Source organism: Schistocerca americana, chromosome 7 (assembly GCF_021461395.2).
Source record: "Schistocerca americana isolate TAMUIC-IGC-003095 chromosome 7, iqSchAmer2.1, whole genome shotgun sequence".
Taxonomy (NCBI): domain Eukaryota; kingdom Metazoa; phylum Arthropoda; class Insecta; order Orthoptera; family Acrididae; genus Schistocerca; species Schistocerca americana.
The window spans coordinates 593,920,549-593,937,666 of NC_060125.1; positions in this window are offsets into that span (position 1 = coordinate 593,920,549).

The window sequence follows — 17,118 nt, forward strand, 5'->3', positions numbered from 1 at the left end:
TGAAGCAGGGTATTTTTCCAGATAGACTGAAGTATGCCATTGTTATACCACTGCATAAAAAAGGGGATACGTCTGATGTCAACAACTACCGCCCAATCTCTCTTCTGACTGTCTTAACCAAAATTCTTGAAAAACTAATGTATTGTAGAGTAGCTTCACACCTTTGTAAAAATAAAGTTTTAACAAAATGTCAGTTTGGTTTCCAGAAGGGTTTTTCAACGGACAATGCTATATATACTTTCACTAATGAAATATTAAATGCTCTAAGTCACCTGTTGGGATTTTTTGTGATGTATCAAAGGCTTTTGATTGTGTAAATCATGGAATACTTCTAGATAAGCTCAAGTAGTGTGGTATGAATGGGACAGTGCTCAAATGGTTTAAATCATACCTAACTGGAAGAGTGCAGAAAGTTGAAATAAACAGTTCACATAATATGCAAAAAACTGGTGATTTCTCAAACTGGGGAACAATCAAGAATGGGGTGCCGCAAGGTTCGGTCTTGGGTCCTCTGCTGTTCTTAATATATATTAATGACATTGCCATTCTATGTTCACGAAGATGCAAAGCTGGTACTTTTTCCCGATGATACAAGTATAGCTATCACACCCGACAGACAAGAATTAACTGGTGAAATTGTAAACGATGTCTTTCAGAAAATCATTAAGTGGTTCTCTGCAAATGGGCTCTCATTAAACTTTGACAAAACACAGTATATACAGTTCCACACAGTAAATGGAATGACCCCATTAATAAATATAGACTTTGATCAGAAATTGGTAGCTAAGGTAGGATATTCAAAATTTCTAGGTGTATGCATTGATGAGGGGTTGAACTGGAAAAAACACACTGAGGATGTGCTGAAACATTTGAGTTCAGATACTTATGCTATTAGGGTTATTGCAAATTTTGGCGATATACATCTGAGTAAATTAGCTTACCACGCCTATTTTCAGTCTCTGCTTTCGTATGGCATCATATTCTGGGGTAACTCATCATTGAGTAAAAGAGTGTTCATTGCACAAAAGCGTGTAATCAGAGTAATTGCTGGAGCTCATCCAAGATCATCCTGCAGACACTTATTTAAAGAGCTAGAAATCTTCACTGTAGCCTCACAATATATATATTCACTTATGAAATTTGTTATTAACAATCCGAACGAATCCAAAAGTAATAGCAGTGTACATGGCTACAACACTAGGAGAAAGGATGATCTTCATTACTCAAGGTTAAATCTAACTTTGGCTCAGAAGGGGGTAAATTATGCTGTCACAAAAGTCTTTGGTCACTTACCTAATAGCATCAAAAGTCTGACAGATAGCCATATAGCATTTAAAAGGAAATTAAAAGAATTTCTTAGTGGCAACTCCTACTCATTAGATGAATTTTTGGATATAGTAAGTGGGTAATTTCCCAACCTCCACAACAACAACAACGGAAAAAAAAGAAATTATTGAGTGTCATGTAATATTTTGTCTAATGTAATATCTTGTACAGGCACCTTTTATTAATCTGACATGTTCCACATCATTACGAAGTGTCGTATTCATGATCTATGGAACAAGTACTAACCTAACCTAATCTAATCTCTAATCAATATGGTCCCCTGGTGTCCTTTACATGTAGGAGATAGCTACATGGATAGCGGGTGCTGTGTCAAGTGGACTGGGTGATTTTTTTGGTTAGAGGGTCGGGGAAGTGCAAAAATGCAGGTCAAACATCGGACCTGGATAGAACTAGCAAACATTCATATTATAGTTGCAAATTGTCATAGCTGTGTTGGGAAAGAACCAGAACTCCAAGCTCTCATAGAAAGCACTGAAGTGTCATGTAATATTTTGTCTAATGTAATATCTTGTACAGGCACCTTTTATTAATCTGACATGTTCCACATCATTACAAAGTGTCGTATTCATGATCTATGGAACAAGTACTAACCTAACCTAATCTAATCTCTGAAAACTGGGTAAAGCTGGAGATAAGTTCAGTTAAAGTTTACACCAAGGACCTAACAGTGTTCAGAAAGGGTGTACATCTACATCCACACTCTGCAAACCACCATGAAGTGCGTGGCAGAGGGTACGTCCCATTGTACCAGTTATTAGGGTTTCTTCCTGTTACATTCCCATATGGAGCACAGGAAGAATTCATCTGTGTGTGCTGTAATTACTCTGATCTTGTCCTAAGGAAGTGATACATAGGGGGGTTTAATATATTCGTAGAATCACCATTAAAAGCCGGTTCTTGAAACTTTCTTAGCAGACTTTCTCAGAGGTGTTTACACCTATCCTCAGCAGTCTGAAGAGTTCAATCCTTCTTTCCATTGCTCAAGTAATAACGCGTATGATGACTGACAGATTCAAAAATTGTTTGAAGGAGAAGAAGACAATGCAGCTGGAATGAACTATCAGAATCAAGAAGCTATGCACAGGTATTCACAGGTGATGTATTCTAGAATAGTGTCTCACCTTAGCAACAATAATATCATCAGCAAAACACAGTTTGGGTTTCAAAAGGGTTGCTCACTCAGAATGCCATTTACATGTTCACTCATCAGATTTTACAAGCATTAAATAATAAAATAGCTCCAGCTGGTATTTTCTGTTATCTATCTAAGGCATTTGACTGTGTGAATCACAGTATGCCCCTTGATAAATTAAAGTTTTGTGGGACTGATGGAAAAAGCAACCAATGGATAATGTCAAATTTAATCAAAATACTGCATAAAGTTGTACTTAGTAAGCAATATAGTCTGGGAACACAATTCTGACTGTGGAGAAATCATGTATGGAGTTCCATAAGGCTCAGTCTTAGGTCCACTTATGTTCTTCATACATGTAAACAATGTTCTGTCCAAAATACAACAAGCAGAATTAGTTCTCTTTAGAGATGACACCAGTATTGTAATGCATCCAAGTGCACACACAAAAACAGAAGAAATGGTAAATAAAGTAGATAAAGTATCAATGACTAATTTTCTGTGAGTAGTCTTGTCCTCGGTTTTAAAAAGATGCGATATGTTCAGTTCTGCACATCTAGGAGTACTATACCAATGATAAGTGTAACACATGGCAAGGAAATAATAAATAGGGTGGAAACTAAAAAAAATCTTAGGTGTCAATATCGATGAGGATTTAAGTTTGGAAAAAAGTACATTATGGAGCTTGTGACGAAGTAAGATTTAAAAATTTTTTGAAGGAGAAGAAGACAATGTTTTGCCATCTGCCTCCTTCAATACATTTTATTTTCACCTTTGCCTAATTACCATTAACATGTGTGAGTATAATCTGCATTTCCAGAAAAGAAAGGTTGGCCCTCAGTCTTAAGGAATATAGCACCAGGTCTAATTTTGTGCTTAGTTTTCTGTATGTAATTAATTTCCTAATTTATTTTGACTATTCCTAGTTAATATCTTTTGTTCTGGGGTTGAAATCAGTAATTGTTTTGTGACTTAGATTCTATTGTTGACTTGCAAACGAATATAAATTTTGTAATAATTATAAACATTGGAAGAAGAACTGTTAGGATTCTTAAAGTATTTATTTGGCTCTATTCAAAAACATATTAGCAAAGCCAGCTCGTAATTAATTCCAAATTAATTACCAGGTTTGTCAAAAGTATTATTTGGATAACTATATCTGTTAATTTCATTATTTAAACAAATAATTTGGCCTAATCTTTGTGGTAGAAGGAACTGTTAAAAGGAAAGAATTTTTTAATGTATTCAGTTAATTGAATGAGCTATGTTTTAATTGTAATTTGTGTAACTTAAACATTGAACAATGTATAGTTGCAGTGCCTATTATTGGGAGGATATGTAGAGGACGGATTTTTGGTCCCGAGGCAGTCAGTACACGGCCAATTTTCAGAGAAGAATTATGTACTATTTCAAGTAACAACAATGCATCAACTTAACAGTGCAATAAGTGTAACACAAATAGGCCATGTGTTAGATCAAGTAATGACAATGTCTGTTCAAATTATTTAAGAAATGGTGTCACATGTACCGTATTATTCTGCAAAAACTGTGAATTATGTGGTTAGGTTTTTACTGCTCATAGATGTTCAACAGCAAACTATTGTAGCAGTATGCTGATATTGCCTGCAACTTATTAATGAGGCTTATCAATATTTACCAATAGTGAACAGGTCATATAATTGTGTAGTATTGGGAGGTTGTGAACAGTGAAAGTAAAGAACTGTGAAATGCAACTGTCGGCCAAATCATTTACAGTATTCAGTGTTGAACTTCAACCCCCCCCCCCCCCCCCCACTCACCCACCCCATATTTCAGCCAGTATAACAATGCAGTACGTCGACACCGAGGACTATCAACAAAGAAATAAAGCAGGCGAACGTCACAACTTCCCCTGTATTCTACCAACAAACCAAATCCTACTACCTGCTGTACCCAAAACTAAACCTAGAAAGATAGATAGATTAAATTCAGTTGGTTGTGGTGGCATGCTTTTTGCTGTTAAAAGTAGCTTATCTTGTAGTAAAACTGAAGTAGATAGTTGCCGAGTCAGTATGGGTAGAGGTTACAGTTGACAACCAAAGTAAATTAATAACTGTTTCCTTTTACCAATCTCAAGACTTGGATATTACAGTTGCAGGACATTTTAAGGAAAATTTGAGACACTCTTTAAACAGGTACCCAACTAACAAGATTTTAGTTGGAGATGACCTCAATCTACCCTTCATATGTTGGTCAAAAGTAAATGTTTAGTCGTTTGTAGGCATCTGAAATTGTATAAATGCATTATCGAAAAATTATTTTTAGCAATTAGTTCAGGAGGCCACACAAAGCATAAATGGTTGCAGTAACCTACTAGACCCCTTGGCAATACAGTCCTGAGCAAATAGGGAGCATCATGATGGTTACAGGGATTAGTGACCTCAATGTGGTAGTACTGACACTGAATACCTTGACAGACAAATTAACCTAAAATAAATGCAAAATATATTTATTTTAAAAAAAAAGCACATAAAAATTCACCTGAAGAATTCCTAACAGAGTGTCTCCATTTTTTCCAAATTAACTATGTAAGTGTTTGCCACATGTGTTTTAATTCAAAGAAATAGTATAGACAACAACTGAAAGATTTATATCAAGTAAATTATTAAGAGATTGAACAGATTCCCAATGGTGCACAAAACGATTCAGAACACTGTTGCAAAAGCAACAACAAACCATGCCAGATTTTAAAAAATGCAGTCTCCAAGACTGGTGACATTTTACAGAAGTTCAAAATTTAGCACAGACTTCAATGTGAGATGCTTTTAATAGTTCCCAAAATGACACCATCTCTTGAAACTTTGCAGAAAATCCAAAGAGATTCTGGTTGTATGTGAAGCACACCAGTAGCAATCAATAGCTTCACTGTATAATAGCGATGGTAATGTTACCAATGACTATGCCACTATAGCTGAGCTACTGAATATGGTTTTCTGAAATTCCTTCACCAAATAAGAGGCATTAAATATTCCAGAATTCAAATCAAGAAAGCTGCCAACATGAGTAACTTATAAGCTAATACCTTCGGTGTAGCAAAGCAACCTAAATCACTTAATGAAGGCAAGTCTTCTGGTACAGATTTTATGCCAATTAGATTCCTTTCAGAGCATGCTGATGTAATAGCTCCATACTTAGCAATCACATACAACCTTTCAGACAATGAAAGATCCATACCTATGGGCTGGAACATATCACATGTCATACCAGTACACAAGAAAAGAAATAAAAGTACTTTGCTGAATTGTAAATTCATATCACAGACCTCAATTTGCAGTAAGATTTTGGAACATATACTGTATCTAAATATTATGGCATACCTGGAATACCTTGAAGATAATGATCTATTGACACCTAGTTGGCACAGATTCAGAAAATGTTGTTCCTGTGAAACACAAGTGGCCCTCTATTCCCACAAAGTAATGAGTGCTATCGACAATGGATCTAGTTGATTCCATATTTCAAGATTTCACGAAGGATTTTGAACCCTCCCTCACTTGTGGCTTCTAATGACAATGCATGTCTATGGAATATCATCTCGGCTGTGTGACTGGATTGATTTCCCTTAAGAAACAACACAATTTGTAGTAACTGACAGGAACTCTCTTGAGCATAACAGAAGAGACATCTGGTATTCCTCAGGGAAGTTTCATAGGCCCTTTGGTGTTACTAATCTCTAAAAACAATTTGGCAGACAATGTGAACAGTCCTTCAGATTGTTTGTAGATGATGCTGTAGTTTACCATCTAGTAAAGTCGTCAGAAGATCAATACGAATTACAAACTGATTTAGACAAGATATCTGTATGCTGTGAAAAGTAGCAATTGAACATGAATAATAAAAAGTGTGAGGTTCTCCATGAGAGAACTAAAACGGATCCTTTAAATTTTGATTACACAATATGTAACACAAATTTAAAGGTTGTCAATTAAGCTAAATACCCAGGGGTTCCAATTGTGAACAACTAAAGTTAGAACCAACATACAAAATTTGTAAGGAAGGCAACTGTGTTTTATTGACAGAATGCTTAGAATATGCTACAAATCTATTAAATAGCCTCACTACACTGCACTTGTCCATCCTCTGCTACAGTACTGGTGTGCAGTATGGGATACTCAACAGACAGGATTGACAGAGGACATTGAAAAAGTTCAAAGAAGGCCAGCTCATTTTGTACTATCACAAAATTGGAGAGAGAGTGTCACAGATATGATATGCAAGCTAGGTGGTGATCACTAAAACAAAAGCATTTTTTTGTGTCTGTGAGAACTTTTCATAACATATCAGTCATCATCTTTCTCCTCTGAATGCAATGATTTTGTTGACTCCCACCTACATAGGTAGAAAAGACCACTATAATGAAATAAGATAAATCAAATCTTATGTGTTCATTTTGCCATGTGCTATTCGAGAGTAGAATGGTATACAAATGGTTCTGTGAACCCTCTGCCATGCACTTCGATATGAACTGCAGAGTAGTTATGTAGATGCAGATTACAAACAATAATACAAATCTCCCAGCAGAATGGTGTGCAAAGAAGTTCAGTACAGAAACATCTCGAATAAAACCTGGGCCAATTTGGTCAAGCTGTCTTCACCAATGAGTGCAAAATTTGTCTGGTGTTTGACGATCATCATAAAAGCATTTGGAGACAGTGAGGCACCAATGTGCATCTCATGCAAACAGCCCCACAAGTACAACAGAAATGTGGGTCAATCATATTTTGAGGCAGTATCAAGTATGGATGTCAGATCTAACCTGCTTGCAGATTAAAGAAGGGGGCCAGAGTACTGGCTAGCCTGGATGTGGTTTTTAGGCAGTTTTCCATACACACTTAGATAAATACTGGACTGATTCCCAGATTCCACTTCAGTTATACAACGCATAAATACACTGAAAACTGATACTTGCCAAGTCCTTCCTCCAGGAGACAGGGATCAGCCAAATGAAATGGTTAGATGTATGTGCTGATATGAAACCAATAGAGCAAGCTTGATATTGTTTGAAACTTGCAGTGTATCATAGCAGTAACATTCCTCACACACTGAATTACCTCACAAGGACCCCCATTAAAATGTGCGACAGGCTTGAGGGGCTGCAGCATGCCGAGGAGGATTCATCCACATTAAAATCTGCTGGGTGGAGCAACTTGGCATCTAAATGAACAGACTGCCTTGATTTCAAAGTGAAACTAGCGTTTAACAACTATATTATGAAAAGGATAGATTGCTACTATAGAGGAGATGATGAGTCACAGACAGGCACAAGAAAAAGACTGTTATATATTTGAGCTTTCAGCTAAAAGGCCTTCTTCTAAAGTAAAAAATACACACAGGCACACAAATGACCACTGTCTTTAACTGCTGAGACTGGACTGGCAGGCCAACTTCAGTGGCCAGAGGCAATGTTCATGTGTGCAAGGTTTGTTATTGTGTGTGCATTTTCTACTTTAGAAGGCCTTTTCACTGTAAGCTCAAATGTATAGCAGTCCTTTTGTTGTGTTTGTCTGTGCTTTTTGTTGTGTTTTTCTGTGACTCACTACAAACACCATTAAGGACAAACAGAAGTTGCATGACACTGACAAAATATGACAAATAGCATTAAAGGTGATTCAAATATTACACCAACAACCTGTCACTTTTGCAGCCTTTCTATATATAAAGGATGCATATGGTGATGTGGGTACAACACCAAAAATATTTAACTGGTGCTTGTATTTACTACAACACAGACTTAAAATTAAGCACGACAGACAGATGATTGATTTCCAGTACCATCTATAAAGGTTTATCAAAATGAGATCCCTTGAGCCTGTTACTCTTTATCATGTGCATCAGGTTGATTGCTCAATGATTATATTATCCTGTCAGATTTTTACAGTGTGTGGATGACTTTGTAATATACACCACACACAAGGACCAGAAACATGCCTTGAACTACCTGAAATGAGATGTCAACACCGTGGTAACTGGGTTACTTGAGATAGGAATGGATGTGGTCCTTAGAAATGCAATGTTTTTCTGTCTTTACCATACACAGAGCAGACAAAGACACAATTTCCTTTCAAACTAATAACCAAACTATTTTAGCATCTACTTGTGTTAAGTTTTTGGGTATGCAGCTAGACATTCAATTGGCATGGCAAAACTGTGCCAATGAACTCCAGGCTAAGGTACATAACAGAATCAACACCCTGAAAGCTTTGGCTTGCACTAACTAGGGAATCGACCCTAGGACTATCTTACACCTGTATAAACAGTCAGTCAGGAGCAAGATGGAATACAGCTGCATGTTGTATCAGTACACTCCCATGTCATGATTGAAGATTCTACACCATATACAATTAGCAGCTCTGCATATTTGTGGAGGCTATATTAAAACTACTCTTATATCTGTAATGTAAGCAGAGCTGGCAATTCCTCCACTCGTTATGAGTGTTATGTTGATGGACATATCTTCTACCATTTAGTTATCCATTACATTGGAAATTACCTCAATTACTGCATCTGATAAAAATTAAGTCACACTGGTCACAGGAACCCAAACCACTCCTACCAATATCATATAACAGGTGAATATTCATACAGCATAACATTAACATCAGTTTCGCTTAGGTCATGTGGTGTCAAGCAAACAATATCACTTCAAAAATTCAATGAACTTTATACGGTAGTTATATATCTAATCCATATGTAACCCCAAGTGAACAGAGAGCTTTTACACAGTCAAAGTTGGTCATAACTGGCATAAACTGTGCACAAATGGTTCCAAAATGTGTGTGTCTGTGGGTGCCACATTCTTTGATGATCAAACTGGGCATGGATACTTTTCCCTACTGTCTTCTGAAGCACTGATATTAACCACAAAGTTGTACACCATTCGTCAAGTTACACTTTACACAGTCGACTTACAAGTTGACAAGGTCCTAGTACATACTGACTTGATGAGGGCCATACACTATGAGGGCAGCCAAAGGAAAAACGTTTAATCCTTTGGCACATGATACAGTGCACAGTCTCAGTTGAGCAAAGGAGCTGTGTCAATAGATACCAGGACATGTTGGAATCTGCACATTTGTTGCCCCTACAACAAACGTGCAGATCAGCTCACAAATATGGTACAGAATCTATTTCCTATTGACATACCCCTACCATACAGTGATTTTTGTATTAAACTCGCCAGACAAGCAAAAACAAAACAGACAACAGTAGTGGACATAGAACGTAACATCAAAGGCACATAGTATTGGGCATTTCAGCAACGGGTTCCACAAAACCCTTGGTTTCTCGACTTGACACTCAAGAGAAGAGAAATGGTTACTCTTTACGTACTAAGATCAGGTCACATGAAAAGCAATAAAACAAGACATCTGTTGAAATTCCTTCCTTCTTCAAACTATGATTCCTCCCTCATTGATGAGGACATTGTATACAGGGTGAGTCACTAACTATTGCCACCTAGAATAACTCTGAAAGTAAGATAGTAGCTGAAAAGTTTGCTGCATGAGACAACGGGGGCCATAACATGATGTTGGTTTTTTGTTGTTAGGTGGGGTTGCACCAGAGATATGAAGGTCAACTTTGTTTTTTTTTTTTCTTTTCTTTTTTTTTTTTTTTAAATGGGATGCTATAGCTTCGCACTTATTTTCTGATAGCAGCTCTGAAGACAAATCCAATTATGTGTAACAGTAGGGTCTTTCAAGGTCAAAAAGGTGGCATGGACCTCCATTTACAGAAGGTATCAGTGCAGGCTGCAATCTTCTTATCATAGATTGAGTGGTATTCCTTATCACTTCGGCACTTATCGAAGCACATGCTTTGACAATTCTCTCTTGTATATCGTGCAAATAGTAAATATTCACTGAATACCGTGTATCCATCAAACTTGCCATTGACATGTAAACACCATTTGACAGTTTCGCAATGCAACATTAATAGGAACGGTAAGACATATCGTCAAATCAGGTGAATGTGAATTATGTATTCCTGAGAAGAACCAGTCAATATGCTTCTCATTTACGGAGAATGCCAACGAAATTCAGTGAGAGCTACTGACTTACACGCTGAAAGATATTCTCAATGTACTCACCCTACATGTTGTACATTTAAATATGTGTATGATAAATTGAGAACAATTGGATCTTTGGCGCATTGACAAAGGAAAGTTACTAATGAGGAAACGGAAATTGGTACTCTTGCCAGTCTCGAGATCCTTGTGTTAGTTTGCATCAAATCACAAGGGAATCTGGCATGAGCCAGTGTAGTGTTGTTTGGTTCTGCATCACCCTAAATACCATCCTTACCATATCAGTCTCCACCAAGAATTAACTGGTATGAATTGTATGTATCACATTGAATTCTGCCGATGGGCTCAACTTCATATTCAGAGGGATGCCACATTTATTAATTTGATTTTATTTACTGATGAGGCTACATTCACAAACCATGGAAATGTTTATTTTCATAACATGAATTTGGGCAACTGAAAATCCATGCTGGCTGCAGCAAGTTGCACACCAAAAACCGTGGTTGGTGAACGTATGGTGTGGGATTCTGGAGGACAGAATTACAGGCCCCTATTTCGTCAAAGTACACCACATTCCTGCAAGAAACATTAGGTCTGTTATTGGAAGAAATACCTTTATGAACAAGGAACAGAATGTGGTATCAACAGAATGGTTGTCCGACACATTTTTTGCTGATGGCTAGAAATGAGTTGCAGAGACAATTCCCAAATCGTTGGATTGGATGCAGAGCAGATGTGTCGTGGCTGGCTTCTTTGCCAGACTTGATGCCTCTGGATTTTTTCTTGTGGGGATTCGTAAAAGACATTGTTTATAAAGATGTTTGAGCGAGAATTGTCAGAGCATGTGCTTCGATAAGTGCCGATGTGAAGGAATACCACTCAATCCATGGTAAGAACATTGTAGCACTGCATTGATACCAATGGTCATCACTTTGAACACCTTCTGTAAATGGAGGTTCATGTCACCTTTGTGACCTTCGTTGACCTTCAAAGACCTTACTGTTACACATCATTGGATTCATCTTGATACCTGCTATCACAAAATAAGTGCCAAACTATAGCATCGCATTAAAAAAAAAAAAAAAAAGTTGACCTTCATATCTCTGAAGCAATCCCACATAGCAATAAAAAACCAACGTCATATTATGGGCCCCATTGTTCCATGTAACTTTTGTCCCAAAAACTTTTCAGCTCCTGTCATACTTTCAGAGTTATTCTTGGTGGAAATAGTCAGTGACTCACCCTGTATATAAGGTTGGTGCATAAATTTGTAGAATTTTTCCATTTGTTTAACATACACAACGGATACATGAAACAGAGATTTTATTTATCAATAACATATTCTCCTTCACTATTTACAACAGTATGCCAATGCTGAGGTAACTTTTCAATTTCACGACTGTAGAAATCACATTGTTCTGAGGGGAAGAAGTCATTGAGCCATGTTCAGAGAACGTTTTCATTCAGAAAGGAAGCTCCTTGAAAGTTGTTCAATAGAGAGCAGAAAAGGTGAAAATCTAAGGGTGGAAGATCAGGTGAATAAGATGGGTGTAGGATGACATTCCAACCCTACTCCTGTATAGTGTTTTTTGTCAGTCTAGCAGAATGCAGATGGGTGTTATCATGGAGTAGCATCATTTCACACAGTCTTCTAGGCCATTGTTCTTGGACTGTGTCTGCAAGATGTCTCAGTTGTTGACAAAAAATGTCAGCAAAGATAGTTTATCTCTGGGAATCAATTTGTAGTACGCCACATTGTCGCAATTTCACCAGACGCATGACACTATCTTTTGTGGGTGCATGCAGGTCTTTGAACGTGGAGCTGCTACTTTGTTAGGACTCAACCATTCTCTTCTTTTCTTTATGTTAGCATAAAGGCACCATTTCTCATCACCAGTAACAACACGGGAGAGGAGCGGTTGAAGTTGCTCACGAGCCACTTGATGATGAGCAAGCTGAATGCATATATGGCCACTCGCTGACTTTTGTGATTTTGGCTTAGAGCATGTGGTACCTCTGCACCCAATTTCTGAACCTCCCCAATCATGTGGAATGATCCTAGTTCATCACATCTGCCTATTCTTGAGTACACTGATGTGAATAATTGTAGATTAAAACATTTAAATGATCTTCATCAAAACCCTTCCTGAATGTGGAGAGTCACTAATGTCAAAAGATTCTCCTTAAAACAAAACAAAAAATTTTTTCTTTGCCATGCTCTGTCCAATGGCATTATCCCCACACATGGTGCAAGTGTTTCTGGCTGCCTCTCTGCTGTCACGCCTCTATTGAATGCAAACAAAATAATATATCAGAAATGTTCCATTTTCTCCACTTGACACTCCATTTTCTACAATCCACAGCTGTGGCAATTGATACATAAACACATAGCATATAGAATATCAACATGCAAAACAAAAATGCTGAGAACTTACGCACCAACCTAACATATTCATAGAGTGTGATAAATACAATCATCCATGAACAATTACACTGTACAATATTTTAAAAATAAAGGACTGTTTTTCTCTTATGGTAGCTCTTAGTTCCATAAACAGATCTGTTGCTAAATGTGTTTTCCATTTCATTTTTCTTTGTAAAATGGAATTTTAAAATTTGAGGGTATCTTTAATGTTTCATTATTTAGTATGTAACTGGATTTTATGATAAAATTTCGCAGCTTTTATTGTAATAGTGCAGTCAGACTAATGTAGTTGGTTGACTCCTTATTTTGCTTAATTATGTTTTATATTTTGTAATGAAACTGCTTTGTGTTTGTATCGTTATGTGTAATAATTGTATCTGGTGAAATGGGCTCTGTCTGAAATGAAAATAAAGTAAGTTATGCAAATGTGGCTTGTATATCCTCGAACAAAAGATGCTCTGTAACTGCTTTTGTTGCAAGTTGTTCACTTCAAGTACTGGCTCTCTCACAAGAAATAATTTAAGAGACTGGCAGAGTTTGTCAAAAATTCTCTGTAACCATGAAGTGTTCTGCAACTATATTATTGAAATGTGCAACTGGAAAGCACTTTCTCACAGAACTAAAAACTAAAAATTAATGGATTATGTAACTTAAGTTCAAAATTATCAGGAACAAAAGAGGTGGAGATTGGTTTTGTTGAGGTCTTCCATTAAGAGCTGACCACAAAATGTTGGAAAATTCAGGTAATGGAAACTTTTTAGGGCAAGTAGAATTAATGACCAAGTTCAATCACATATTAAATTATTATTAATCGTATGGCTAAACCTGGAAGAGTGGTTACTTGCTTAAGTCAGAGCATACAAAATGAAATCATTGCCATAATTTCTGATGAAATTGTATCTATCAAGAAGAATACCATACTGAAAAATAATGTAATTGTATCAACAATGCACGAAAAAACAGACTGCAACCTACTGTAAAGAAGACACATCACATTGTAGACATGCAGAATTAAAAGACACTTTTATATTGTTGGGGACAGCAGTCCAATATTCAGTCTTTCCTTCTCATCCTGTCCAGTAAGTTCCCCCTGACCTGGTGTTCTGGGTGACACTTTCGAAGTATACCCCTTTTCCTGAACCTTCCCAGACCTTTTCCTTCACCCCTTTTCCTTCCCCTTCAACTCCTCTGCTGGAAGAAGAAGCCACCTTTTTGTATGTGTGTGTTCTTCTGCCACTGCTTGGTGAGTAGATTTTTTTTTAACCCTTGCGTGCTCATAGCTTGAACTTGGTTGTTAGTGAAAAAGTTAAATTATCTTAATTGTGCTGCATTTTCTTCAATGCAGTTCAAAGACTGTTCACATTATTTTCTGCTTCTGTGCAGTTCTGGGAAGCACTCAAGAATCACAGAATTCTAACTCTGAAGCCACTGTGTGGTACAAGATGGGAAGCTAGAATTGAAAGTGTTTGGTTTGTGAGAGCTGAGCCTAGTAACATAAGGCTTGCATTAGCAGAGTTAAAGAACACTTGCAAAAATGATCCAATATGTTCACTGAAATATCTAGTCGCTTTAAGGAAATCACAAAATTTAAGTTTTCTTCGTGTGTTGTGATCTGGCATAGTGTCCCTTACCATAGAGTCAATAAAGCAGTTCAACATGGAAGTGTGCAATCAGACACTACAGTAAAATTAATAAAATCAACACTTGGTGTTTTTGGAGAATATAGAGCCTATGGTTTTGAAGAGACAGAGAAAGAATCAGGGGAATCTGTTGCAGCTTTAGAAAATGTTGCTGAATTGGCAGATCCAGATCTGCGACACTTAAAAGGCAGTTTTGTTACTCCAGGGGAAGAGAATCCCTTAAGGGCAAACTACACCTATGCTGTATCAACAACACTGTGAAACAGACAGATTGCTATTCGTCATAAAAATGACAGATTGAGCAGCAGACAAGCACTATGGAAAGGCTGTTACAAAGCCAAGTTATCCAACCTGCTGACATCCTACTGCTGCCGTATGACACCACTATCCAACTCCTATCCTATCCATAGGACTCCTCCCCATCAACCCCTCATAGCAGCCAGTCCCTGCCTAGCTGACCTTTTCAACTTTCCACATGTCTCAAAACTCCCTACCAATGCTCCACTAAATCCAGAGCCAAAGCAATCCCAGAGCACTGTTGTTAACCTTTTGTCCAAACTCCTCGGCCCCACAGCAGTTTCAGTCCTGTACAGAGAACTCACCTTGAGTTCTAAGCACATTGGATTTGTCAAAGATATGTGCTCCTTGTCCCAATCCCTGCAGCGGAAACACTTCTTTGCCACCAATTCCTCCAGCCAAAGCCAATCTAATCCCAACACTGAACCCTGTCTCTTCCAGTTCCTACCATACATATCACCATCCAACATTGATCTTCCCTCACTTCCTGTCCCATCTAACCACCCCCTGGTCACCTTCCAGGAATTCCTTACCTCTAACTTGGCCTCACCATTCTTCCCCAGATCCCTTCCTAAGAATATCAACCTTTTAGCAGAAGAAAAGACACTCATAAAAAGCCTCAAAACAGATCCTAACCTAATTGTTCCAGCTCCAGACAAACGTTCCACCACTGTCATGATGAATCACGGTGGCTACCTGGTAGAAGGCCTCTGTCATCAATTGTCTGGTGCCATCTATAAACTCTGCCGGAATGATCCCATCCCAGAAGTCCAACATAATCTCCAATTGCTGCTTAAAGTTTTAGGTCCTCCCCAGAGCCTCTTCCTTGAATCCAGTCCCCTCCTGACCCCTATGATTCTCCATATGCCCACCTCCTACTTGCTCCCCAAAATCCGCAAACCCAACAATCGTGGATGCTTCATTGTAGCTGGTTATTTTTCCACCACTGAAAGAATATCAGCCCTCACTGACCAACACCTCCAACCAATTGTCCAAAATCTAGCCTTCCACATCAAAGACACCAACCACTTCCTTTGCCAACTCCTGGGTCCCTACTCGTCACTGTTGATGGCCAGTTCCCTGTACACCGACATCTCTCATGCCCATGGTCTTGGCACTGTTGAACACTAACTCTCCCAATGTCCTTCAAACTCCGACCCAACTGCCTCATTTCTCAAATACCTTACTAACTTTATCCTAACACAGAACTACTTCTCTTTCAAAGCGAAAGTATAAAAACAAATCCACAGTACAGCCATGGGCACCCACATGGCACCCTCCTATACCAACCTGTTTATGAGCCACCTAGAGGAAACCTTCCAAACCTCCAAAAACCCCAAACCATAATCTGGTTCAGGTTTGCTGATGATATCTTCATGATCTCAGGGCGAAGACATCCTATCTTCTTCCCTTCACAACAGCACCTTTTCTCCCACCCACTTCACCTCATCCTCCTGAATCCAGCATGCCATTTTCATGGATGTTGAACTCCTCTTCTCTGATGCCTCTATCCTCAACTCTGGCCACATAAAACCCACAGTACTGGCATTTCAACAGCTGTCATCCCTTCTGCACCATAAAATCTCTTCCATACAGCCTGGCCACCCAGGGACATTGTACCTCCAGTGTCACAACCATCAGTTTGCTGAAGGCCTCATGAAGGCCTTCACAGACAGGCACTATCTCCCAGATCTAGTCCACATACAGATTTCTCATGCCATATCCTCACACAGCCCCAATTTTCCCACCACCTGAAGAACCAGTTACAAAGGAGCACTCCATTCATTACCCAATACCACCCCAGACTGGAAGAACTTCACCACATCCTTCATCAGCACTTTGATTATCTATCATCAGTGCCCTGAAATGAGGGGCATTTTACCCAACATTCTTGCCACACCTCCTAAAGTAGTCCAAACTCCAACCCCTTGCCACAGGCATCATATCCCTGTGGAATACTCAGGTGCAAGACCTACCAAATCCACCCACCCTACATTTCCTACTCCAGTCTTGTCACAGGCTTATCCTACTCCAGCTATGTCATATACCAGATCTACAGCACCCATTGCTCAGCGTTTTATATTGGTATGGAATGAGCTGGTTGGTTGGATGATCAAAGGACAAACTACTATGTCATCAGTCCCTTTTCCCTCGAACAGACAGGTCTACATGACTGTACATGAGAGATGGCCTACCATGCAAAAGCCAGCAGAAA